This window comes from Scyliorhinus torazame, chromosome 5, assembly GCF_047496885.1.
Source record: "Scyliorhinus torazame isolate Kashiwa2021f chromosome 5, sScyTor2.1, whole genome shotgun sequence".
Taxonomy (NCBI): Eukaryota; Metazoa; Chordata; class Chondrichthyes; order Carcharhiniformes; family Scyliorhinidae; genus Scyliorhinus; species Scyliorhinus torazame.
Window position 1 is genome coordinate 165816038 of NC_092711.1, and position 25669 is coordinate 165841706.

General features: G+C 51.3%; 2 long non-coding RNA genes across 3 annotated transcripts; one reads left to right on the plus strand and one right to left on the minus strand.

Annotated features, from left to right (window-relative positions):
- Window positions 1-11329: 11329 nt before the first annotated feature.
- Window positions 11330-16706, minus strand: LOC140420468 (uncharacterized). The gene is made up of 2 exons (XR_011946390.1): window positions 16529-16706; window positions 11330-13278 (listed from the first exon to the last, which is right to left on the minus strand). It is a non-coding gene; the product is annotated as an uncharacterized lncRNA (long non-coding RNA).
- A 274-nt stretch (window positions 16707-16980) lies between these two features.
- On the plus strand, window positions 16981-21766 carry LOC140420469 (uncharacterized). Of its 2 annotated transcripts, none has more exons than XR_011946391.1 (2): window positions 16981-17364; window positions 20334-21766. It is a non-coding gene; the product is annotated as an uncharacterized lncRNA (long non-coding RNA). The 2 variants fall into 2 exon arrangements; XR_011946392.1 differs by having other exon boundaries at window positions 20345-21766.
- Window positions 21767-25669: the final 3903 nt, after the last annotated feature.

Sequence of the window (25669 nt, forward strand, 5' to 3'; positions counted from 1 at the left end):
ACTAAACCTAAAAAGGCTCTCATCTGCTTTGGCGAGGTAGGAAGTGCGGTTTGCAAAATGGGAGTAATACGATTCTGCGTAAGGGAACGTTCAGTAGCGCTTATCAGAACGCCCAGAAATTTAACCTGCCTCTGTCCTTTGTGTACTTTATTAGGTGGTATTACATATCCCCAGGAATGGAGACGGGTGAGCAGATAAATGGAGTCGCGTTCGTTAGAAGCAAAGTCAGGGCTAGCAAGGAGTAAGTCATCGACATACTGTATAATAGTAGATCCCCCCCGGGGGTGTCAAAGTAGCTAATTGGGAGTGCAGTGCCTGTGAGAAGAGTGTCGGTGAATGAATGAAACCTTGCGGTAGCCTCGTCCAAGTGTACTGGTGCCCTTTGAATGTGAAGGCAAACAAATACTGGGATTCAGCGGCAAGGGGTATCGCAAAAAAGGCATGTTGTAAGTCTACAAGGGTAAAGACAGCTGCCTCAGGCGGGATATTACTGAGGATTGTAGCCGGGTTAGTGACCAGGGGATGCAAGGGTTCAACGATTTGATTGATACAGCGGAGGTCCTGGACCAAACGCCATTCAGACGGCCGCCCAACCTTAGGAACCGGAAGAATAGGAGTGTTACAGGGCGATTGGCACGGAACCAAAATTCCCTGTTGAAGGAAGGATTGTATCATGCTGGAGATTCCTTCCTGAGCGTCAGGGCGAATAGGGTACTGAGAAATGGAGGGCAGGGGCACACCGGACTTAACCTTAATGAGAACTGGAGGCACATTAGTAAGACCCACTTCGTGATTGGACGCAGCCCATAAGTCTGCAGGAATCTCTGGGGATGAGGAACGGTTGGTCCGATGGTGGTTCAATGTACCATCAACACAAAAGGGCTGTGAAAAATACTGTAACGTGCCTTCAGGGAAGGTCTGTCGTCCAGTATAAATAGGATCACATTTTCCTTGGAGGATAGCAACCAGAAAGCCCAGTTACCTGGCACTGTAGCCTGCATTGACAGTGAGGGTAACGTGAGGTGCCACTAGTCCAGACTGTTTCCAGAATACGAGGGGCACTTCAACAAGAAATGCAGAGCCCTCTTTTCCCTCAGCATGAGCGCTGAAAGTAACCGCCACCGTGGACCCGAGGGAGTCCCGGTAGATGGTCTCCAAATCGGGCGAGCACCCCGTGTGGTCATAGCAAAGGGTCACGTGTGGATGAAGAACATGCAAGGGAGGTGAAAAATTGGAGTGATCAAAATCAACGGACCACCATTGGGGAGTGAAGAAAAGGGGTAAATTTCGAGGCTGGACTTGTGGAGCCGTGGAGATCGTGACGCCGTCGTCAACGCAAACAATCTCAACTTGTAAGGGACATAACAGATCACGGCCAGCAAGATTAACACCGAGGGTACGCGTGACAGTGAAGGGAATACAACATTGACGGTCATTAAATTGAACCAGAAGGGGTTTCGTGAGTTGGTATGTAGCCCCCTCACCCATAAAACCAGAAAGTTCCACATATTCGTCTGAGAGAGGAAAACAATACTGTTTAACTAACGTCAAATTCAACGTAGAAGCAGTTGCCCCTGTATCAATGAGGAAGGGGACGGGAATACCCTCAATGTGAATTGTAGCTGTGGGTTCCTCAGAGTGGTCGCCAGAGAGAACCGGGAAATTGGAGTGGGCCAGTCAATAGGGGTGGGAGTCAGTGAAGGGAGCATACCGCCGTGGAGGGAGTGCCCTGTCTCTGCGTGGAGCAGGGCAATCCCTAGCGTAGTGACCCGTCCGTCTGCAATTAAAGCAAGTGACACTGTCTCGGGTTGGAGGACAAGGCCGGGGAGGGCCTTGGTGACGTTCATATGGTGGGGCGTTCCTGCGAGGGGGTCGCTGGACAAACTCTGACTTTATTCTGGGTGTAGGAGGGTCCCTTCTGAAAGCTTCGCGGTCACGGCCATTGCTCCAGTAATAAGAGATAGCACGTCGCATGTGGGATTTGGAGCTATCAGACCAATCCATATTATTAGTTTTAATACTGGTTGCTATGCGGTCAGGCACGACCTGCATAAGCAGCGCATTGAACTGGGGAGATTTCAACCCCGCATTAAAAGTCTCATCACCGGAATAAAGAGTGTAAATTCCACAAAAGCGGTCAAAAAATTCAGGACCCTCCTCCTTAGGAGTGGGTGTACAATCAAGAATTTTGGAGATATCTACAGGTTTACGGAGAGCACGCTTAAGTGCTGGGAACATTAAAGCGAGTTGAGCCTCATCTGATGGATTGTTGGTTTTAAACGCATCCCATGTGGTTCCATGATCCCCTAATTCTCGTTTCCATTTCTCACCTAAATCTGGGGGAAGGGATGAAAAAATAAGGGAATACTGATCCCTAGGGGTAGCACCATACACAGTCGCAGTTCTCCTCAGATATTCAGTAAAGCCCTCTGGGTCCGTTTTATGTGGCGGACAGTGAGCCATGATCAAACAGAGCTCCTGAGGTTTAAAAGCCTGCCATGTCTCAATAAATTGGTCGTCGTCATCAGTCGCTCGAGGGTTAACGAGACGTCGGATTGGAAAATTTGCAGGGGGAGGCGGTGGTGGAAAAGGCTCCTCTACCGGTCCTGTACTGATAGTTAATTCTTGGAAAGCCTGACTAACAGAGGTAACGGGCTGATCGAGGAAGGTGGTTGGTGCTTTTGAGTGAGTGCGTGTTGCAATGGGAGTAATAGGAGCAGGGAGATTATCGGCAGCAAGATTGTTACAAGGGGGAGGGTGAGAACGGGGCTGCCGCACCGTGGAGGTGGGAAGAGGTGGCCATGGGGGCATCGTGGGATTTAATTCCTCCTCCTCCTCCTCTGTATCAATCAAATAGGGAAACAACGGCATGCCAGAGGTAGTGGGAGGATCCTCCTGATTTTTAATCTGATGGGCTATTCCGACCTGCTTACCACCCGATGCAGTATTATCCCCCCCTTGATTCTTAGGATCTTTCCTGTCCCATAGTTCACATTCGAATTTCAACGTTTCCCAGTCTTTGGTTTCTCCGTCTTTATAATCAGCAATCCCTCTCCTACGTGCATTGTCCCGCCAACTCATTAACAAGGACAGTTTGTGTCGTCTGTCTGATTCTTTTTGCCATTTGGTAATTAATTTCTTCCATTTGGCTCCGGCATTCCGAGACCAAATGGCTGTCTCTGCCGCGGTGCAGTTTTCTAAATTCCAGGTACCACCTAGTGGCCAAATTTCAGATCCGAATTTCTTATTTAAAGCTGAAGACAAGAGGCGAAAATTGCGTTCCTTATCAGGGAACATGGTGCACATAAAAAGCAAGGGAGAATTGTCCTCCGTTTTGTCCAGGCACTGGCCCATGACTTTTAAGGAGTGGAAAAAAAATTAAAAGAGAGAGAGAAGAAAAAAAATGGGGAAAAACTGCCTTGTAAATTTAAAAATCAAAAATCCAAATCTGGTCCCTGACCTAGCCAAGCCTGTGTATCCCTGTCCTGGGAAAAAAAACAAGAACAGGGGGTCCCTGACCTTAGGTTTTGAACGACAACCGGGTCCCAGACCCTAAGAACATTACTCTCAGTCAAATTTAGATTCGAACACCGTCACCTGTCAGCGTTATCCGTCAGGGACGAGGGGTCACAGCACCGATCCGAGAGAGAGAGACCAAGGTTAAAGCTTACCTTGTTGCGCTGTCCGTCTCCGCTCTCCGGGTTCGTGCTCGACCACTTGTTCGGTCCCCCACGGAAGCCACTCAGGGTATTGGTGAGGTCTCGCAGTGCCACTGTCGTCTTTTAAAATTTTTCCGACTTCAAGACTGTGAAAAAAACAACTTTACACCTTGGTTTCGATAAAACTAACTTCGTCTTTATTGACCAAAGTCTGCATGCAGATGGCTACAGGTTAGAGAGAGAGAGAGCTGTTAAGGTAAACCTGCTCATTCTTTCTCAAGCTCGCAAAGACATGGAGAAAACGTTCAATATTTATACAAAAGCTGTATCATTTTACAAAAACAGACCTTGTTCAAAAATGTCAATACAGTCATAACTTCTGATCAAACATGTTGTCATGGAAAGACCCTGACTCGGCTTATTTGCAGTATTTTGTCTTTAGAGGATTTAAGACGTGGTCCTATTTTGTTTTTCACCTCTGCCCTCATGATGCCTTGACGCAGATGGACCTAGGTCATGAGGAGGTTGTGTTATTGGGACATTCCTGGATCGTGGCTTTGTTATCAGGTTTTACTAAGGTCAGGCACTATTTTCCCTCTTCTGGCCTTGTATGATACGATTATGTGGATTCTTAGCTTTGTCTAGTTTGTCAGGGTCTGAACTTGGCACTTAGCTGACACAGCTGTCTTACACTTGGTTACATAAGTTGGCTATTTTTCCCATCATGCTATTGCTGAGTTTGTACACTTTCACGGGTTACTCCCCTGTTTCAGACTGGGCATAAGCAAGAAACTTACTCATCTGTAACTATGAGGCAAAGCTTCCACGTTCCGATTTGTTGTTAAACATTAACACAATTCGTCATCACACAACTTGTGACATTTACACTTCCACAAGTTTTGAATGAGATTCTTTCTTCCCCGGCTCCACAGTGGGTGAGAGAGGGACAAGCAGCAGGATTTTACCCAAACTCTCCATTCACCCGCTGCCAGCAGAACGCGGGGACTGCAGCTTCAATTAGCGGGTTACTGCCCATCCCGGGGACAGTCCAACCAGGAGCAAACCTCCCAATACACCGAGCACAGGCTCAGAAACATGCAGGTAGATTATACCCCGCTCACTTAACCTCCGCGCAGCATTTACATAATCCCTAAATGACTTATGCTTCTTTCGTTGTATTCAGCTCCTGAGACCTCAATGCACTGAATAATTTGAGTGAGAAATTTTCCTGATGCCACGCCCGAGATTTGCACCCAGATCTGGGAGATACTTGTCTCTGGTGAGCAATAACATCTGGCCCATTACCACCCAAATTTTGGCTGACGTCAACATCTCTCCGTCTCTTCCAGCATCTGTACTTGTTCTCGACCTGCTGCACTTGGACTTTTTAAGCTCTGATGTGAAACAACAAATCTCACTTAACTGATTCTGGCAGAGCTCTTTTCTGTGAAACTGCGATTCAGCTTCATTGAACGGTTTGCTGGACAACAATAAAGCATCATGCCCTGCCCGGGAATCGAACCCAGCTCTGCGTCAACATCTCCCTCATTTTGCTGAATTCCAGTCGATTTGTCAAGCATGATTTTCCCTTTCATAAATCCATGCTGACTCTGCCCAATCCTGCCACTGTTTTCCAAGTGCTGTGCAATAATTTTGGGATTCTCAATCCCTACAGTGCAGGAGGCTATTCACCGTATTTTATTACAATGAAATAAAGGTAACTACAAAGACATGAGGGAGGAGCTAGCCGGAGTTGATTGGAAAAGGAGCCTAGCAGGGAAGATAGTGGAACAGCAATGGCAGGAGTTTTGGGGGGTTATTAGGCAGGCACAACAGAAATTCATCCCAAGGAGCAGAATATATGCTAAGTGGAGGACAAGGCATCCATGGCTGATGAGGGATGTCAAGGACAGCATAAAAACTAAAGAAAAAGTTTACGAAGTAGCAAGGATTAGTGGGAAGCCAGAGGATTGGGAAGCCTTTAAAAGTGAGCAGAGGACAAATGTTGCTCGTTTTAGCCTTAGTTTAATTGCTCTTGTTCTATCACCTTTGCTCTTGAGTCACCAGGTATCTTTCTGATACCGCCATGTGGTTCAAGTCCGAGTAATGATCAATAATCCAACACACCGCTTAGTAAGAGTTAAATCAACGCACATTTATTATATACAGTAAATACTTATACGTTAATTCTACTTCTAAGCTACTTCCTACAACTAACAGGCCAATACTTAACTTTGGGAATGGCCCACCAGGTCAGGGAAACGAATGACCTTTTGTATGGGTTCTGAGCCTGCGGGATTCAAAGCTGGTACAGGTCGATAGCCAGGAGCGCCTATCTCGTAGCGAGTGTTGAAGTAAGACTTACCACTTTAGCAGCTGTTGCAGAAGGTCAGCAGAAGGGTCTCGAAGGATGGAGAGAGGAGAAGAAGGGTGCAGAGAGATCGATTTGAACTTGGACTCTATTCTTATAGTCCCCAGAGGCTTCCCGCCTTTCGGGGCGGACCCTGTACCTGGTTCCAAGTGATTGGACTTTGTCCCAATCACTTGGTTCGATATTCTCCAATGCTGGAGCGATTCCTTGATCAATGGGCGGTTTTGGGGTGGTCATTCACCTCTCTTTGTGTAGGCTCCTGCTGGCGCCGAAAAGTCTGGGTTGGCTTTGTGTCTAATTTGTTGCACATTGTTCCCGGGGATTGCTAATTAATATTCAGATGGCCGGTGTGTTGTTCTGCTGATGGCTGCAGGTATCGATTCTGTCCAGCCTCCCCAGAGGCGAATACACAGTTTTACCTGCAGCTGTCTGTTTGAGTCCTGTTGGCTGATTTTCCCATCAGCCTCTTCCGTTTGCCATTTTAAATCGGGGTTTGGCCATTCTAATCGGGAGTTAGCCATTTTCACTGGCTACAAGCCCTCCTTGTGATCCTAACGCGAAGCGTGAAGGATCACATCATTATGTTACTTTCCATTCCCAGACCTGGGGGGGGGGGGGACACTTCCTTCATGGCCTCTGCACTGACCATAGCTATGCACAAAAAATTTTAACTAACAATTCTAAGGGCGCTATGTCAGACAGGGACATGCATTACAAAGCAACAAACTTGGAACCTCTAACTTATCCTTAATATACTACACTCGCTTAAACATTCCATTATCCTACCTTCCTCAATCATACAACAAAATCATAGCATTTCATACAGTCTCTCCTGGCTTGGCAGTCAAGCTCAGGATCATACAAATTTTGCTCATGAAAAAGTTTTTTACATCTCTTTATTTACAACAACAATAAACGCAAGTGAATGCACTTTATTATTTTATAATAGATCGCGGGGGTCGGGGGTCTGGTCGTAACCGAACATAAGGGATCTGATCCTATATACCGGGGTTCGAGTGCGGTAGGCTCTCCTTCTCCATTTTCGTAGACGCATAGTCTGCACTACACAGCAGAGTATCACCAACGTTAATAGTGTTTCGATCACATAGGACAGGGAGTACCAGGTTATGAACCTGGCACACCAAGAAGATGTAGTGTCACTGGTGACTGGGCTCTGGGTACTGCGGGGCAATGAAACATTAACGGCTGGGGGGTTTGAAGTCATGGGGTTCGCGGTCACGCGCAACCAAATGTCCAATAACATTATGTTGATCCATATGAAGGAAGTCCTCATGGCTGTTCTCTTTCCTTTTCTTTCTTTGTTTTCTCCGGTCTTGGAGTTCTGTAGAAACAAGCATAGCGTCTGTAACTATCTTTAATATCTGGTATGCTAGTGTGTCTGTCCTTTTGTGCCAATTATTCCCTTTATAATTGGTCACTATGTGTGACTCCCTCATTTTATAAAAAAACAAATTTTAGGAGAAGACACACTTCCCAATGATGAACCAGTGCTGATTTAGCATCCAAATGTTCCAGGATGTAAATAGCAGATGGCTGGCAACCTAAAGGTTACCTAAACAAACAAAACCTTTTGAACTGAAAAATGCCAAAATGAGGTGCGTATGGGCCGCGACGGGTATGATTTGGATGGAGTCCCCGGGTAGGATGGCTACCAATGCCGTATCTCTCCTACCTGAGCGTAGTTGACCAGCGGGGGGTTTCCAGGCAGGGCGGGTCTCAAGCCGTTTCTCCACTGCCTGAGCAACCGACAAGAACGGGCAAAAATGTAGTCATCGTGGTGGGGCTGCCGTAGTGGTTCTATCCTTCGAACCAGAAGGGCAGTTACAATCGGGCGTCTGCTACCCCAACAAGTGTCTGCAGCCAAGCTAGTTCCTCTGAACAAGTGTCTGGCAACATTGGGTCTCTGTGGGCAAGTGCTCAGAGGTTTCAGGTGAATTGGCGGCTGGCAATGGTTAGTCTCCGAAGGCAAGTTCTCAGAGGTTTCGGCCGAATAGGCGTGTGGCAGTGAGAAAAATTCTCCTGTCGAACATACAACATTGAACAAACTTACAAACAACATAAAACATTCTGCAGGTTCCATCAGAAAGGACAACACTTCTCCCAAGCGGTTCCTTTAAAACATCATCTGGACACCTCAGTTCTCGGTTGCGAACAGGGTCGCAAAGGGGTTGGCGGTTTGGGAGTCAGACCCAAGGTCATCCTCTTCTCCCGGGTGCCAAACTCTGGAGTGGATTAGGGCTGAAAGGGCTGCCTAGTGTGAGTTGGGGTCGCTCTCGTCGTTGCGGACGAGTCGGTATGAGTTATCTCGGTGCCAGTAATTGGTGTCTAGTTGTGTGGGGACAAAATTGGGGTCGTCAGTGTGGTTCGGTGGTGGGGCTTGTTCAGGAAAATGATCAGGAAGGGATCACTTGGATCGAAGTCGGAGTCGCCAGGTGTGGGTCCTGGTGCATGGGGATAGTAGGGAGGCGTGCTGTAGCTATCGTCCAAGTCACAGTCGCTGTCTCTGCTGCTGCAGTCTGTGGGCGTTCCGAGGCGGAGTGTATATTTCGGGGATGGAGTCGAGGTCGAGTCCGTGGCTGGGCTGGTCGTGGTGGGGGTTGGTAGGGTTATGTTGGCTGTGGGCGGGGTGTGGTGTGCTGCGTCAAGCATGACGTGGTGTGCGTGTTTCGACTGTGTTCCATAAGCCTTCAGCTGGTTTATATGAAACCACGGTCTTACCATTGGGGTACTTTATTTTGTAAACGGAAGGGCTTACTTTATCCTCAATGTAATACGGACCCGAGTATTTTGGTGACAGGAATGTGCTGGGGTTATACACAGAAAGCATCACTTGCTGTCAGATACTATACTCAGTCGCATGCACTGTCTTGTCGAAACAAGCCTTGCTTTGTTTCTTTCTGGTGCCCAATTTTACTGCGGCTGCTAGCTGAGCCGTTTTAACATTTGCAACTAATGGAGGGCCGTCACTTCGGGGCTGGTCAGGTCCAAACCTAACAAATATTCTGTGCCTTGCATGGGGCGTCCGGTCATGAGGGTGTGTGGTGTGTAACCTCTGGAGGTAGAAATAGTGTTCCGCAAAAAATCAGCACAAAAGGGAGGACTGAGTCCCAAGTGGTGTTGTTCTGCTGGACCATTTTTCTGAGGGTGGTGTTTAGGGTCCGATTAATGCCCTCCACGATACCACGTGGGTGGTATGCTATGTGGAATTTTTGGGTGATGCCAAATATCGTGAGGACGTTCTGCATGACACGTCCCGTAAAATGGGAACCTTGGTCGGATTCATAAGAACATAAGAATTAGGAACAGGAGTAGGCCATCTGGCCCCTCGAGCCTGCTCCGCCATTTAATGAGATCATGGCTGATCTTTGTGGACTCAGCTCCACTCTCCGGCCCGTACACCATATCCCCAAATCCCTTTATTCTTTAGAAAGGCATCCACCTTTTTCTTAAAAACGTTTAGAGAAGGAGCCTCAACTGCTTCACTGGGCAAGGAATTCCAGAGATTCACAACCCTTTGGGTGAAGAGGTTCCTCCTACACTCCGTCCTAAATCTACTTCCCCTTATTTTGAGGCTATGCCCCCTAGTTCTGCTTTCCCCGACCAGTGGAAACAACCTGCCCGCATCTATCCTACCTATTCCCTTCATAATTTTCTCTGTCTCAATAAGATCCCCCCGCATCCTTCTAAACTCCAATGAGTACAGTCCCAGTCTACTCAACCTCTCGTCATAATCTAATCCCCTCAACTCTGGGATCAACCTAGTGAATCTCCTCTGCACTCCCTACAGTGCCAATATGTCCTTTCTCAGGTAAGGAGACCAAAACTGAACACAATACTCCAGATGCGGCCACACCAACACCCTATACAATTGCAGCATAACCTCACTAGTCTTGAACTCCATCCCTCTAGCAATGAAAGACAAAACTCGATTAGCCTTCTTAATAACCTGTTGAACTTGCACACCAACTTTTTGCGACTCGTGCACCAGCACACCCAGGTCCCTCTGCACAGCAGCATGTTTTAACATCTTACCGTTTAAATAATAATCCATTCTGCTGTTATTCCTCCCAAAATGGATAGCCTCACACTTGGCAACATTGAATTCCATCTGCCAGACCCTAGCCCATTCACCTAACTTATCCAAATCCTTCTGCAGACTTCCGGTATCCTCTGCACCTTTTGCTTTACCACTCATCCTAGTGTCGTCTGCAAACTTTGACACATTGTACTTGGTCCCCAACTCCAAATCGTCTATGTAAATTGTGAACAACTGCGGGCCCAACACTGATCCTTGAGGGACCCCACTAGTTACAGGTTGCCAACCAGAGAAACACCCATTTATCCCCACTCTCTGCTTTCTGTTAGTTAACCAATCCTCTACCCATGCTACCACTTTACCTTAATGCCATGCATCTTTAGTTTATGCAGCAACCTTTTGTGTGGCACCTTGTCAAAAGCTTTCTGGAAATCCAGATATACCACATCCATTGGCTCCCCGTTATCTACTGCACTGGTAATGGCCTCAAAAAATTCTACCAAATTAGTCAGACACGACCTACCCTTTGTGAACCCATGCTGCATCAGCTTTTGGGGATTTATTAATTTTTAATCCAATTAATTTCTCCAGTACTACTTTTTCACTCATGCTCACAATTGTGAGAACACCTTGGGGTTCTCATGTTTTGGGGAGAATTTCTGTATCTTCTTCCATGAAGCCAGACACACAGTGTTTAGTTTCTCTGCCATTTCCTTATTCCCCATTATAAACTCTCCTGTCTCTGTCTGGAATGGACCCACATTGGTCTTTGCTAATCTTTTCCTTTTCACATTCAGAGAGGAGCTTTTCCAGTTCTCCCCAGTTTGCTCTCATATTCTATTTTCTCTTTATCAGTTTCTTGATCCTCCTTTGCTAAATTCTAAAACTAGTTCCCAATCCTCAGGCTCACTACTATTTTTGCCACTTTATGAGCCTCTTCCTTGGATCTAATAGAATCTGTAACTTTTCTTGTTCGCTACGGTTGCATCACCATTCCTGTTGGATTTTTGTTTCTTAAAGGAATCTATATCTGAGCAGCTGTGAAAATGAATGAACGGCAGTGCTGAATATAATTGAGAGCAGAAACAATAACAGAAGCCAACTCCTGCAATCAATTGTGAACCTTTTGGTGTCTCAGTAGGTGGGAAGAATTACTGCATCACTTTTCCTGTGGATTTTTGTTCCTGAAAGAAATGTGTATTTGTTGCAAATATGTAATAAATCTTTAAATGCCAGCAAATGTCTGTTTATTGTCTAACCTTTTATTGTAATTTCCCAACCTACCACAGACAACCTGTCCCTCATACCTCAACAGTTTCCTTCTTTGAGAAACACACAGAAAAATTAAATAAAGAACCATGTAACCACCATCGCCCATCTTCATGGCAACGTGGCATGCTTTAGGGGGTTCCAAACAGAAATGGGAACTAAATATCTTCTAACTTCCAACACATTTCCACTTTTGACCCTTGTGAAATTGGAAACCACGTATTCGCAACAAAGCTCAAAGAGCATCAGCCCAGTGGAGGAAACGTTGCAAGACCAGTCTTTCCAGTAGAAAGAAACCCCGACCATCCGTATTGACCAATTGACAGGATGAATAAATTGCAGTTCCGAATGTAATTGAGAGCAGAAACAACAACAGCAGAATTCAATCCCTGCAATCAATTGTGAACTTGTTGGTGTCTCAGTAGTTGTGATGAAACACAAAATGTGTTCCCACATTGAGAGCAGATGAACGGCCTCTCCACTGTGCGAACTCGCCAGTGTCTCCGCAGGTGAGATAGATCACTCAATGCCTCCCCTAATCAGAGCAGGTGAAAGGCCTCTCCCCGTGTGAACTCGCTGATGTCTCTGCAGGTTGGATGAATGTCGGAATCCTTTCCCACAATGAGAGCAGGTGAATGGCTTCTGCCCAGTGTGAATTCGCTGGTGACTCTTCAAGTGGGATAACTGAGTGAATCCATTACCACACTGAGAGCAGGTGAACGGCTTCTCCCCAGTGTGAAATCGCTAATGTCTCCACAGGGTGGATGAATGTCTGAATCCCTTCCCACACTGAGAACAGATGAACGGCCTCTCCCCTGTGTGAACCCGCTGGTGTATCGTCAGGCTGGATAACTGAGCGAATCTCTTCCCACACTGAGAGCAGGTGAACGGCCTCTCCCCTGTGTGAATTCGCTGGTGTGTCCGCAGGGTGGATAAATCTCTGAATTCCTTCCCACACTGAGAGCAGGGGAACGGTCTCTCCCCACTGTGAACTCGCTGGTGTGCCTGCAGGTGGGGTGACTGAGTAAATCCTTTCCCACACTGAGAGCAGGTGAATGGCTTCTCCCCAGTGTGAATTCGCTGATGTGACTTCAGGCTGAATAACGCAGTGAATTCCTTCCCACACTGAGAGCAGGTGAATAGCTTCTCCCCAGTGTGAACTCGCTGGTGTGTCTTCAGGTTGGAAACCTGAGTGAATCCCTTCCCACATTGATAGCAGGTGAATGGCTTCTCCCCAGTGTGAACCCGTTGGTGTGACTTCAAGCTAGATAACGCAGTGAATCTCTTCTCACACTGAGAGCAGGTGAACGGTCTCTCCCCAGTATGAATTCGCTGATGTGACTTCAGGGTGGATGAATGTCTGAATCCCTTCCCACACTGAGAGCAGGGAAACGGCTTATCCACAGTGTGAACTCTTTCATGTGACTTCAGGCTGGATAATTCAGTGAATCCCTTCCCACACACAGAGCAGGTAAATGGCCTCTCCCCTGTGTGACTGCGTTGATGAATCTCCAGCTTCGATCGGACTCTGAATCTCTTCCTACAAACTTCACATTTCCACGGTTTCTCCATGTTTTGGGTGTCCTTGAGTCTCTCCAGGTCGGACAATCAGTTGAAGCCTCATCCACACACAGAACACGTGTACGGTCTCTCCCCGCTGTGAATGGTGTGATGTTTTTTCAGGCTGTGTAACTGGTTAAAGCTCTTTCCACAGTCAGTGCTCTGGAACACTCTCACTCGGGTGTGTGTGTCTCGGTGCTTTTCCAGTCACATTGATGTTTAAAATATTTTCAAGCAGACAGATTAGTCAAACATTTCTCCTTCTAGATTCAAAGGCCGATCATATTTAGGTCCCAAGGACTCAGTCAGATCAAGATGTGACTTTTGCGATTTCTGTCTGTAATTCCTCCTCTTCTAATATCCTGTAAAAACAAATTACAAAAATCATCACTGTCAGTACAGGATAGAAATTCAGAACAGACAATTCTAGTTCCTAGAGGACATTCTTTCCTCTCTCATTCCCAAAAGCTGTAAATCTCCATCCCACACGCTCTCCCTCCATTCTCACTCTGCTGTATCTAATATTCACCCCTCCAATTTTCCTGAAGGTGCTGATTCAGCGCCCCCCCCGCCTCCCCCCCCCCCGCCCTCGGCCCTCCCCCCCCCCCGCCCTCGGCCTCCCCCCCCCCCCCGCCCTCGGCCCTCCCCCCCCCCCCCTCCCCCCCCCCCCCCCTCGGCCCTCCCCCCGCCCCCCGCCCTCGGCCCTCCCCCCCCGCCCTCGGCCCTCCCCCCCCCCTCGGCCCTCGGCCCTCCCCCCCCCCTCGGCCCTCCCCCCCTCCCCTCTCCCCCCCTTCGGCCCTCCCCCTCCCCCCCGGCCCTCCCCCCCCCGCCCCCCTCGGCCCTCCCCCCCCCCGCCCCCCTCGGCCCTCCTCCCCCCGCCCCCCTCGGCCCTCCCCCCCCCCGCCCCCCTCGGCCCTCCCCCCCCCCCGCCCCCCTCGGCCCTCCTCCCCCCGCCCCCCTCGGCCCTCCCCCCCCCGCCCCCCTCGGCCCTCCCCCCCCCGCCCCCCTCGGCCCTCCCCCCCCCCCCCCCCCCCGGCCCTCCCTCCCCCCCCCTCGCCCTCGGCCCTCCCTCCCCCCCCCCTCTACCTCGGCCCTCCGTCCCTCCCCCCCGCCCTCCCTCCCCCCCCCGCCCTCCCTCCCCCCCCCGCCCTCGGCCCTCCCTCCCCCCCCCCGCCCCTCCCCCCCCCCCCCCCCGCCCTCGGCCCTCCCTCCCCCCCCCCGCCCCTCCCCCCCCCCCCCGCCCTCGGCCCTCCCCCCCCCCCGCCCTCGGCCCTCCCCCCCCCCCCGCCCTCGGCCTCCCCCCCCCGCCCTCCCTCCCCCCCCCCCCGCCCTCCCCCCCCCCCGCCCTCCCTCGACCCCCCCGCCCTCGGCCTCCCTCCCCCCCCCCCCCCGCCCTCGGGCCTCCCTCCCCCCCCCCGCCCTCCCTCCCCCCCCCCCGCCCTCGGCCTCCCTCCCCCCCCCCCCCGCCCTCGGGCCTCCTCCCCCCCCCGCCCTCCTCCCCCCCCCGCCCTCCCTCCCCCCCCCCCCCGCCCTCCCTCCCCCCCCCCCGCCCTCCTCCCCCCCCCCGCCCTCCCTCCCCCCCCCCGCCCTCCCTCCCCCCCGCCTCCCTCCCCCCCCCCCCCCCGCCTCGGCCCTCCCTCCCCCCCCCCCGCCCTCGGCCCTCCCTCCCCCACCCCGCCCCTCCCTCCCCCACCCCGCCCCTCCCCTCCCCCACCCCCGCCCCTCCCTCCCCCCCCCGCCCTCGGCCATCCCCCCCGCCCTCGGCCATCCCTCGGCCCTCCCTCCCTCCCCCCCCCGCCCTCCCTCTCCCCCCGCCCTCCCCTCTCCCCCCCCGCCCCTCCCCCCCCCCCCTCCCTCTCCCCCCGCCCTCCCTCTCCCCCCCCCCCCCCCTCGGCCCTCCCTCCTCCCCCCCCCCCCGGGCCCTCCTCCCCCCCCCCCCCGGCCCTCCCCCCCTCCCCGGGCCCTCCCCCCCCCCCGGGCCCTCGGCCCCCCCCCCCCGGGCCCTCCGCCCCCCCCCCGGGCCCTCGGCCCCCCCGCCCCCCCCGGGCCCTCGGCCCCCCCCCCCCCCCGGGCCCCCCGGCCCCCCCCCCCCTCGGCCCCCCCCCGGCCCCCCCCCCCCTCGGCCCCCCCCGGCCCCCCCGGGCCCCTCGCCCGCCCCCCCCCCCCCCGGCCCCCCGGCCCCCCAGGGCCCTCGGCCCCCCCCGCCCCCCCCCCCTCTTCCCCCCCCCCCTCCCTCTTCCCCCCCCCCCCCTCTCCCCCCCCCCTCCCTTCCCCCCCCCCCCCTCTTCCCCCCCCCCCCCCCCCCCCCTCTTCCCCCTCCCCCCCCCCCCCCCCCCCTCTTCCCCCCCCCCCCCCCTTCCCCCCCCCCCCTCTTCCCCCCCCCCCCCCCCCCCCCTTCCCCCCCCCCCCTCTTCCCCCCCCCCCCCCCCCCCCCCCTTCCCCTCCCCCCCCCTCTTCCCCCCCCCCCCCTCCCTTCCCCCCCCTCCCTCTTCCCCCCCCCCCCCCCTCTTCCCCCCCCCCCCCCCCTCTTCCCCCCCCCCCCCCCCCTCTTCCCCCCCCCCCCCCCCTCTTCCCCCCCCCCCCCCCTCTTCCCCCCCCCCCCCCCTCTTCCCCCCCCCCCCCCCTCTTCCCCCCCCCCCCCCCTCTTCCCCCCCCCCCCCCCCTCTTCCCCCCCCCCCCCCCTCTTTCCCCCCCCCCCCCCTCTTTCCCCCCCCCCCCCTCTTCCCCCCCCCCCCCCCCTCTCCCCCCCCCCCCCCCCCCCTCTTCCCCCCCCCCCCCCCCCCCTCTTCCCCCCCCCCCCCCCCCCCCCTCTTCCCCCCCCCCTCTTCCCCCCCCCCCCCCTCTTCCCCCCCCCCTCTTCCCCCCCGCCTCCCCCCCCCCCCCCGCCTCCCCCCCCCCCCCCCGCCTCCCCCCCAGCCTCCCCCCCCCCCCCCAGCCTCCCCCCCCCCCCCAGCCTCCCCCCCCCCCCCCCCCAGCCTCCCCCCCCCCCCCCCCCAGCCTCCCCCCCCCCCCCCCCAGCCTCCCCCCCCCCCCCCCCAGCCTCCCCCCCCCCCCCCCCAGCCTCCCCCCCCCCCCCCCCAGCCTCCCCCCCCCCCCCCCCAGCCTCCCCCCCCCCCCCAGCCTCCCCCCCCCCCCAATATGTGGTTGTGGAACCCACCTCTTCACTCAGCTGATGAAGGAGCTGTGCTCCAAAAGCTAGTGATTCGAAACACCTGTTGGACTTTAACCTGGTGTTGCAAGACTTCTTACTGTGCTTACCCCAGTCCAACGCTGGCATCTCCACATCATGGTCTCGAATGCACTGCCTGGGAGGGTGTAAGAGGCCTCACATCCTTCTAAAAAGTACCTGAATGACCTGGCATGTCATAACATTCAAGGCTTTGGGCCACACTCTGACAAATGGCATTTGGTGGGCAAGTCAGGTGTTTTTCATGCATCGGTGATGACTTGATTGGCCGAAGGGCCTTATCTGTGCTGTAGTCTGTGATTCTAAGAGAGAGTCTGCACCCTCCCTGGATTCACTTCCTTTCCCTTCAGTTGCTGGAAGTGACCAACTGAAAGTCAGAATGAGAAAAGAAATGGAAAGGGGAGAAAAGAAAGTGTTTTACTCACAGATGTTGGAGTCAGGAGGACGTTTCAATCTGTGTGAAGCTCAATCTTTATTCACACAAAGCCCGCGCTCTGATTGACTGGAGGACCAGAGTCCTTCCGGTCCTCCCACTGGTCCCATTGGTCAATACCTGAGGAGAAAGGTCAGGGATGGGCACTTCCGTATATGCGCAGCTTTTCCTCTACCTTGAACATGGGCAGTTTTTCCTCTACCTTGAACATGCGCAGATTTTCCTCCACCTTGAACATGCGCAGCTTCTCCTCTACCTTGAACATGTGCAGCTTCTTCTCTACCTTGAACATGCGCAGTGGCGGAGATCACCAAGCGGCTTCTCCCTGTGGCCGCAGCCGGTTGCCTGGAAACCTTGTCCTGAGGCGGTGTTGTGGGAACAAGAGCAGCCGCGCCCGCGCGCCGGTCTGCGCACTGGAATCCGGAAACGTCATTGTGGAGCAGAATGATTTCTATTGGCTGATTCAGGCAGCTCTATTGTGACGTCAGGATGACTCAGAGGGACGTTCCAGCTCAGCTTCCTATTGGGGCAATATCACTGGTCACAGAAACACGATGCTGCGGATTGGACAGCAGCTCCTCGACCCGGAGGGAGGAGGCCCTCCTGCTCCACGTGGGCATGGGTCCTTGCAGGCGCCATCCTGGCGCCATCAGAGACCAATGGGAATCCGAGGAGGACCGGAAGGACATGGGTCTTCCTGCCAATCAGAGTGCGGAATTTGTGGTGATGGCTGCCGAGAGATTCCCCAGGAAGCTGCTGCTTCCTCTGCCTCTGAATGAAGATTGACGTTCACACAGACTGAAACTTCCTCCTCTGTCCAATCTCTGAGTAAAACACTTTCTTTTATCCCCCTTTCCATCTCTTTTCCCCCTTGTCGCTGGCAGGCCCGTGCAAGTGCGGAATTTGGCACCGTACCCCTCGTTGTTGTCAGTGGGGGGTGGGGTTGTTTTGGCGATCTATGGTAGGATTATGGAGGAGGACGGGGTGTCCATGGAAAGGATTGAGGCCAAGTGGGAGGAAGAGTTTGGGATGGTGTTGGAGGGAGGACTATGGTGTGAGGTGCTGCGGAAGGTTAACACCTCAACGTCGTGTGTGAGGCTGGGGTTGATTCAGTTGAAAGTTGTGCACAGGGTGTAATGAAGGTGAGGATGGGCCGGTTGTACAAGGGGGTGGGGGATAGCTGTTAGCGGTGTGGGAGGGCTTCAGCCAATCAAGTCCACATGTTCTGGTACTGCCCAAAGTTGGACAAATTTTGGGTGTCAATTTTCAGCACCATGTCTAAGGTTCTGCACGTGGATTTGGAGCCGGGTCTCCTGGAGGCCATATTCGGGTGTCAGACCTGCTGGAGCTGCAGAAGGGTGAGTGGGCAGATGTTTCAGCCTTCGCCTTGTTGATTGCCTGCAGACAGGACCTGTTGAGGTGGAGACCAGCTTCCTCACCGCCCCCCCCCCCCCCCACCTCCCCCCGGGCCTCGGCATGGCTGGGGGATCTAATGGAGTTCTTGTAGTCAGAGAAGGTGAAATTTGCTCTGAGAGGGGCAGTTGAGGGGTTCACCAGAGATGGGTTTTGTTTGTGTTATATTTTGGGGATCTGGTGACCGTCAAAGAGCAGGTGGGCAGTTTGGAGGTTTGGGTGAAAGGCGTTGGGGTTTGGGTCTGTTTTTTTGTTGTACAAATGGTAAAATTTTGAAAACTTGAATAAAAATATTTTTTTAAAGATACAAACTTCAGGGGGCAGCACGGTGGCACAAAGGTTAGCATTGCTGCCTCACAGCAGGACACACCCGCACCATGGAGAAACGATGGAAATGCATCAATGCGTTCACACTGGGGAGAGACCGTTTAGCTGCTCTCACTGCACAAAGAAGTTTAGAAGGTCATCCACACTGCGGAGACACCAGCAAGATTTAGTTGTCCATCTACAGTGGAAACGCATTGACACATTCACACCAGGGTGTGACCATTCTGCTGCTCTGTGTGGGAAAGGATTCAGTGTTCCATCCAGCCTGTGGACACACCAGCGAGTTCATACTGACGAGAGGCCGTTTGCCTGCTCTGACTGGGAAGAGATTCAATACTTCATCCCACCTAATAATAAAAATCTTTATTAGTGTCACAAGTAGGCTTCCATTATCACTACAATAAAATTACCGTAATCGCCACACTACAGCACCTGTTCGGGTACAGTGAGGGAGAATTCAGAATGTCGAATTCACATAACAAGCACGTCTTTCGGGACTTGTGGGAGGAAACTGGAGCACCTGGAAGAAACTCATGCAGTCACTGTGAGAATGTGCAGACTCTGCACAGACACTGACTCAAGCTGGGAATCGATCCCGGGTCTCTGGCACGAGCCAGCTGATGGGGACGGCAGGAGCGTCCAGTGTGGTCACTGAATACATTGTGGGAACTGCCCAGTTAAAGAGGCTACCTTGACTCGCTAGTCTGAGAATCCACCCCTTGTCCCTCTGTGTGACGCTGGCTGAGAATAGACGTCGGGGCTGCTCAATGTACTGAAAGCCATTTGCTTCTGTTCTCCTTGTCTAAAATCAAATTGGAAGAAAAGGGAGACAACTCTGAAACTGGGAAAACAGAATTCCAGGCGTTATTGACATCACTGTACATATTGCAGACACACATTTATTTATCTTTGACCACAGAATCTCACTGCACAGGAGGCCATTCGGCCCATCATGCCTGTGCTGGCTCTTTGAAAGAAGTACTCAATTCGTCCCACTATCATGCCCTTTCCCCATGAACCCTGAAAACTAGTCCCTTTCTAATTATCCATCTCCCTGTGTTGAATCTGCTTCCACTAGCCTGTCAGGCAGTGCATTCTGGGCTGGTTTAGCACACTGGGCTAAATCGCTGGCTTTTAAAGCAGACCAAAGCAGGCCAGCAGCACGGTTCAATTCCCGTACCAGCCTCCCCGAACAGGCGCCGGAATGTGGCGACTAGGGGTTTTCACAGTAACTTCATTTGAAGCCTACTCGTGACAATAAGCGATTTTCATTTAATTTCACATTCCATTAACCCACGCTTTTTACGATGCTTTAATTACACCGCTGGCCGCAAAACTTAGTTGTCCTTCAAAAAGAATAAATTTAGAGTACCCAATTCTTTTTTTTCCAATTAAGGGGCAATTTAGCGTGGCCAATTCACCGACCCTGCACATCGTTTTACATTGTGGGGCTGAGATCCACGCAGACACAGGGAGAATGTGCAGACTCCACATGGACAGTGACACGGGGCCAGGATCGAACCCAGGTCCTCGGCACTGAGGGGCAGCAGTGCTAACCACTGTGTCGCCGTGCCGCCCCCAACAATGAATTTAAAGACAATGTGGTGAAGCTTTGGGACTCTCTACCCCAGAGGACTGTGGAGCCTCAGTCATCAAGTATTTTTAGACCGAGAGTGATAGGTTTCTCGATATTGAAGATATCGAGGGATATGGGGGATAGTGTGGGAAAATGGTGCTGAGGTAGATCGGCCAATGATCCCATTGAATGGTCGTGTAGGCTTGATGGGCTGAATGGCCGACTGCAGCTCCTATTTGTTATGGTCTCTGTGTCCTGGACAGGAAGCAGTGAGCAGGGATCTGTCAATCAGCCTGAATCAGCACCTTCAGGAGAATTGGGAGGGTGAATATTTAACACAGCAGAGTGAGAATGGAGGGAGAGTGTGTGGGATGGAGATTTACAGCTTTTGGGGAACAAGCGAGGAAAGACTGTTTCATAGAAATTAAAATAATCTGTTCTAAATTTCTATCCTGGACTGACTGTGATGTATTTTGTAAAGTCCTTTTACAGGATGTTAAAAGGATAGGATTTACAGACAGAAATCTCAAACATCACGTCTGGATCTGACAGAGTCACTCGGTTCATCGGCCATTAAATCTAGAAGGAGAAATGTTTGCCAGACCTGTTGACTTCAACAAAGTTTAACCATCAGTGTGACTGGAAAAGCACCGAGACACACACACTCGAGTGAGAGTGTTCCAGAGCACTGACTGTGGAAAGAGCTTTAATCAGTTACATAACCTGAAAAACCATTGCACCATTCACAGCGGGGCGAGACCGTACACGTGTTCTGTGTGTGGACAAGGCTTCAACTGATTGTCCAACCTGGAGAGACACGAGGAGACCCAAAACATGGAGAAACCGTGGAAATGTGGGGACTGTGGGAAGGGATACAGAGTCCCATCTGTGCTGGAAATTCACCGACGCAGTCACACTGGGGAAAGACCATTCATCTGCTCTCCGTGTGGGAAGGGGTTCAGTCAATTATCCCACCTGAAGTCACACCAACGAATTCACACTGGGGAGAGGCCGTTCACCTGCTCCCAGTGTGGGAAGGGATTCACTGCGTTATTCAGCCTGAAATCACACCAGCGAATTCACACTGGGGAGAGGCCATTCGCCTGCTCTCAGTGTGGGAAAGGATTCACTCGGTTATCCAATCTGAGGATACACCAGCGAGTTCACACTGGGGAGAGGCCATTCACCTGCTCTCAATGTGGGAAGGGATTCAGTCAATTATCCCACCTGCAGAAACACCAGCGAGTTCACACTGGGGAGAGGCCGTTCATCTGCTCTCAGTGTGGGAAGGGATTCACTGAGTTATCCAATCTTAGGAAACACCAGCGAGTTCACACTGGGGAGAGGCCGTTCACCTGCTCTCAGTGTGAGAAGGGATTCACTACGTTATTCAGCCTGAAGTCGCACCAGCGAATTCACACTGGGGAAAGGCCATTCACTTGCTCTCAGTGTGAGAAGGGATTCACTACGTTATTCAGCCTGAAGTCACACCAGCGAATTCACACTGGGGAGAGGCCATTCACTTGTTCTCATTGTGGGAAGGGATTCACTGACTCAAGCAGCCTGCAGAGACACCAGCGAGTTCACACTGGGGAGAGGCCATTCACCTGCTCTCAGTGTGGGAAGGGATTCACTCAGTTAGCCAATCTGAGGAAACATCAGCGAGTTCACACTGGGGATGGGGATGATCAGGGCTGATGGTGTCTTGAACCCAGGGTTCAGTGCATGTGTCCAAAGTGGGGAGTCACAGGAACAGGCTACAGAGGAACCAAAGAGAAACATTTGGGTCCTGAATATTGTAAACATCCTTTCATGGTTACTCTTTACTCTGGTTGTCTTTGATCCACAAGTAATGTTCCGATATTATTTAAAACCATGTTCTATTTCATTAATAAACTTGGTTCATTGAAAATATTTGATTTTTGGTGGTATTTTTCTGCTTAACTTCATTCACTTTGGGGAAAGTGGGTGAAAGAGGTTGACAGGCTCTTTAACTGAAAGTGAGTCTCTCTTAAGCTAATTGCAAAGGAGCCAGAGGGTGAGAGGAGATTTTATTTTTCTTTTGACACAATGTTTGAAAATGTGGTTCAGAGAGTCAATCGGGATTGACTAATTTATAGAGTCTTTTTCAGGAAGTAACAAGGGATGTCAATAAAGGGGAACCTGTTTATCTAGGTTTCCAGAAAATATTCCCCAGGATGTCACATCAAAGGTTATTACACATATTAAGAGCTAAGGATGGGGGGGGGGGGGGGGCAACATATCAGCATGGTTAGAAGGTTGGTTAGCTAACAGGAAGCAGAGAGTAGGTATAAATGGGTTACGTTTGGGTTGGTAAGATGCAACAAGTGGAATGTCACAAGGATCAGTGCTGGGCCCTCAACGATTTTACAATCTATATGAATGAGTTGGGTGATGGGATTGTATGTATGGCAGCTAAATTTGATGATGGCACAAAGTTTGGTAGGAAAGTAATTTGTGAAGTGACCTTAAGGAATCTGCAAAAGACAACAAATAGGTTAAGTGAGTGGGAACAAATTGACAGACGGAGCATAACGTGGGAAAATGTGAATGTGTCCACTTTGGCAGAAAGGGTTAAATAAAACAGAACTTTATTTAAATGGGGAGAGATTGCTGAAGCATGAGGTACTGAGGGATCTGGGTGTCCTGGTACAGGAACCACAATAAATTAGTTTGCAGGTACAGCAAGTGATTAGGAAGGCAAATTGAATATTGTCATTTGTTGCAAAGGGACTGGAATACAAATGTAGCTATGATTTGCTACAGTTGTACAGGGCTTTGGTTAGAGCACTGTGTACAGTTTGGGTCTCCTTATTTCAGAAATTAGATTAATGCATTGTAAGCAGTTCAGAGAAGGTTGACTCCCTCGGTTTCTGGAATGAGGGGGTTATCCTCACCGGTACCCCAAAACCATGTCACATATTCTTAACTCTCAGATGCTCTGATGAAAAGATCAAAGAGAGTGTGTCTTTCTTATCTGTCCTGTTATGGTGCTGATATTTCTTGTAGTATCTGGGCTTTCAAATGTGGATTTCTTTAAAATTAAGTTCATGGGCCAGGGTGTAAATATATCTGGGTGGCACGGTGGTCAGCACTGCTACCTTAAGACGCCAAGGACCCGGGTTCGATCCCGACCCCAGGTCACTGTCTGTGAGGAGTTTGCACATTCTCCCCGTGTCTGCGTCGGTCTCACCCCCACAACCCAAAAGATGTGCTGGGCAGGTGGATTGGCCATGCTAAATTACCCCTTTATTGGAAAAAAATAATTGGGTCCTCTAAAAAAGCATGTCAATATTTCCAAGAGAAAGTGATCAACTTATTCATCCCGTCTACACATTCCAGACTTTCACTAGAATGTCGGAGGATACAAGATTGATATATTTCATTCACCCACACCCAAGGTAAATATTCCAATCATTTATTGTCAAGGACAATATTCCCAGTATCTTTCAAACAGAAATTAAACATTCCCGTCCGATCCCAGGTATTAACCTATTCTGTTTGTTTGTTCAAGTCAGGCTGGGATTGTTCACCTTGGAGCAAAGGAGGTTGAGGGGACATTTGAGAGAGGTGGACAAGAATATGACAGGTTTATTTGATTTGATTTATTATTGCCACATGTATTGGTATACAGTAAAAAGTATTGTTTCTTGCATGCTATACAGACAATGCATACCGTACATAGGGAAGGAAGGAGAGACTGCAGAATGTAATGTTACAGCTATAGCTAGGGTGTAGAGAAAAGATCAGCTTAATACGAGGAAGGTCCATTCAAAAGACTGATGGCAGTCGGCAAAAAGCTGTTCCTGAGTTGGTTGGTACGTGACCTCAAACTTTTGTATCTTTTTCCTAACGGAAGAAGGTGGAAGAGAGTATGTCTGGAGTGAGTGGGGTTCCTAATTATGCTGGCTGCCTTTCCGAGGCAGTGGGAATAGTAGACAGAGTCAATGGATGGGAGGCTGGTTTGCGTGACGGATTGGGCTGCATTCATGACCTTTTGTAGTTTCCTGCGGTCTTGGGCAGAGCAGGTTCATTACCAAGCAGTGATACAACCAGAAAGAATGCTTTCTATGGTGCATCTGTAGAGGTTGGTGAGAGTCGTAGGTGACATGCCAAATTTCCTTAGTCTTCTGAGAAAGTAGAGTTGTTGGTGGGCTTTCTTAACTTCGTGTCAGCATGGGGGGGACCAGGACAGGTTGTTGGTTTTCTGGACACCTAAAAACTTGAAGCTCTCGACCCTTTCTACTTCATTCCCATTGATGTAGACAGGGGCATGTTCTCCACTACGCTTCCTGAAGTCGATGACAATCTCCTTTGTTTTGTTCACATTGAGGGAGAGATTATTGTCGTCGCACCAGTTCACCAGATTCTCTGTACCATTCCTGTACTCTGTCTCGTCATTGTTTGAGATCCGACCCACTATGGTGGTGTCATCAGCAAATTTGAAAATCGAGTTGGAGGGGCGGGGAATATTTTGATGCGGCGAATGGTAATGACCTGGAACTAACTGCCTGTGAGGGGCAGGTGTTGTGTGGAAATGAAGACAATGGAGGATTTCAAACGGAAATTGGATCGGCATTTGAGGGAACTAAACTGCAGGGCTGCAGGGATAGAACGGGGCACTGGGAACATATCAGTCATGACAGAGTCAATGGATGGGAGGCAGGTTTGTGTGATGGACTGGGTTGTATTCACGACTCTCTGTAGTTTCTTACGGTCTTGGGCCGAGCAGTTGCCATACCAAGCTGTGCTGCAGCCAGATAGGATACTTTTTATGGTGCATCTGTAATAATTGGTAAGAGTCAATGTGGACATGCTGAATTTCCTGAGGACGTATAGGCGCTGTTGTGCTTTCTTGGTCGTAGTGTTGACGTTGGTGGACCAGGACAGATTGTTGGTGATTTGCACACCTAGCAATTTGAAGTTGGCAACCATCTCCCCCTCGGCACCATTGATGCAGACAGGGGTGTGTACGATATTTTGCTTCCTGAAGTAAATGACTAGCTCCTTAGTTTTGCTGCCATTGATGGGGAGATTGTTGTTGTTACACCATGCCACTAGGTTCTCTATCTCCCTCCTGTACTCTGACTCATTGTTGTTTGAGATCCGACCCACTGCAGCCGTGTCATCGACAAACATGGAGGTGGAGTCAAATTTTGCCACACAGTGGTGTGTGTACAGCGAGTATAGTAGGGAGCTAAGTACGCAGCCTTGTGGAGCCCTACTATTGACGACTATCGCGAAGGAGGAGGCATTGTTGTTTATCCTTACTGATTGCTGTCAGGGGCTGGTTTAGCACACTGGGCTAAATAGCTGGCTTTTAAAGCAGACAAAGGCAGGCCAGCAGCACTGTTCCATTCCCGTACCAGCCTCCCCGAACAGGTGCCGGAATGTGGCGACTAGGGGCTTTTCACAGTAACTTCATTTGAAGCCTACTTGTGACAATAAGCGATTTTCACTTTCATTTCAGGAAGTTGATGATCCAGTTGCAGGGGGAGGAGCCAAGATCTAGGTTTTGGAGTTTTGATATGAGCTTGGCTGGGATTATGGAGTTGACGGCAGAGCAGTAGTTAATGACTAGAAGTCTGACATAGAAGTCCTTGTTGTCGAGATGCGCCAGGAATGAGTGTAGGGCCAGGGAGATGGCAGTGGCGTCTGCGGTGGACTGGTTGCGGTGGTATGCGAATTGCAGTGGATCAAGGCACTCTGGGAGTCTGGAGTTGATGTGTCTCATGGCCAACCTCTCGAAGCACATCATAATGATCGATGTCAAGGCCACCGGATGGTAGTCGTTGC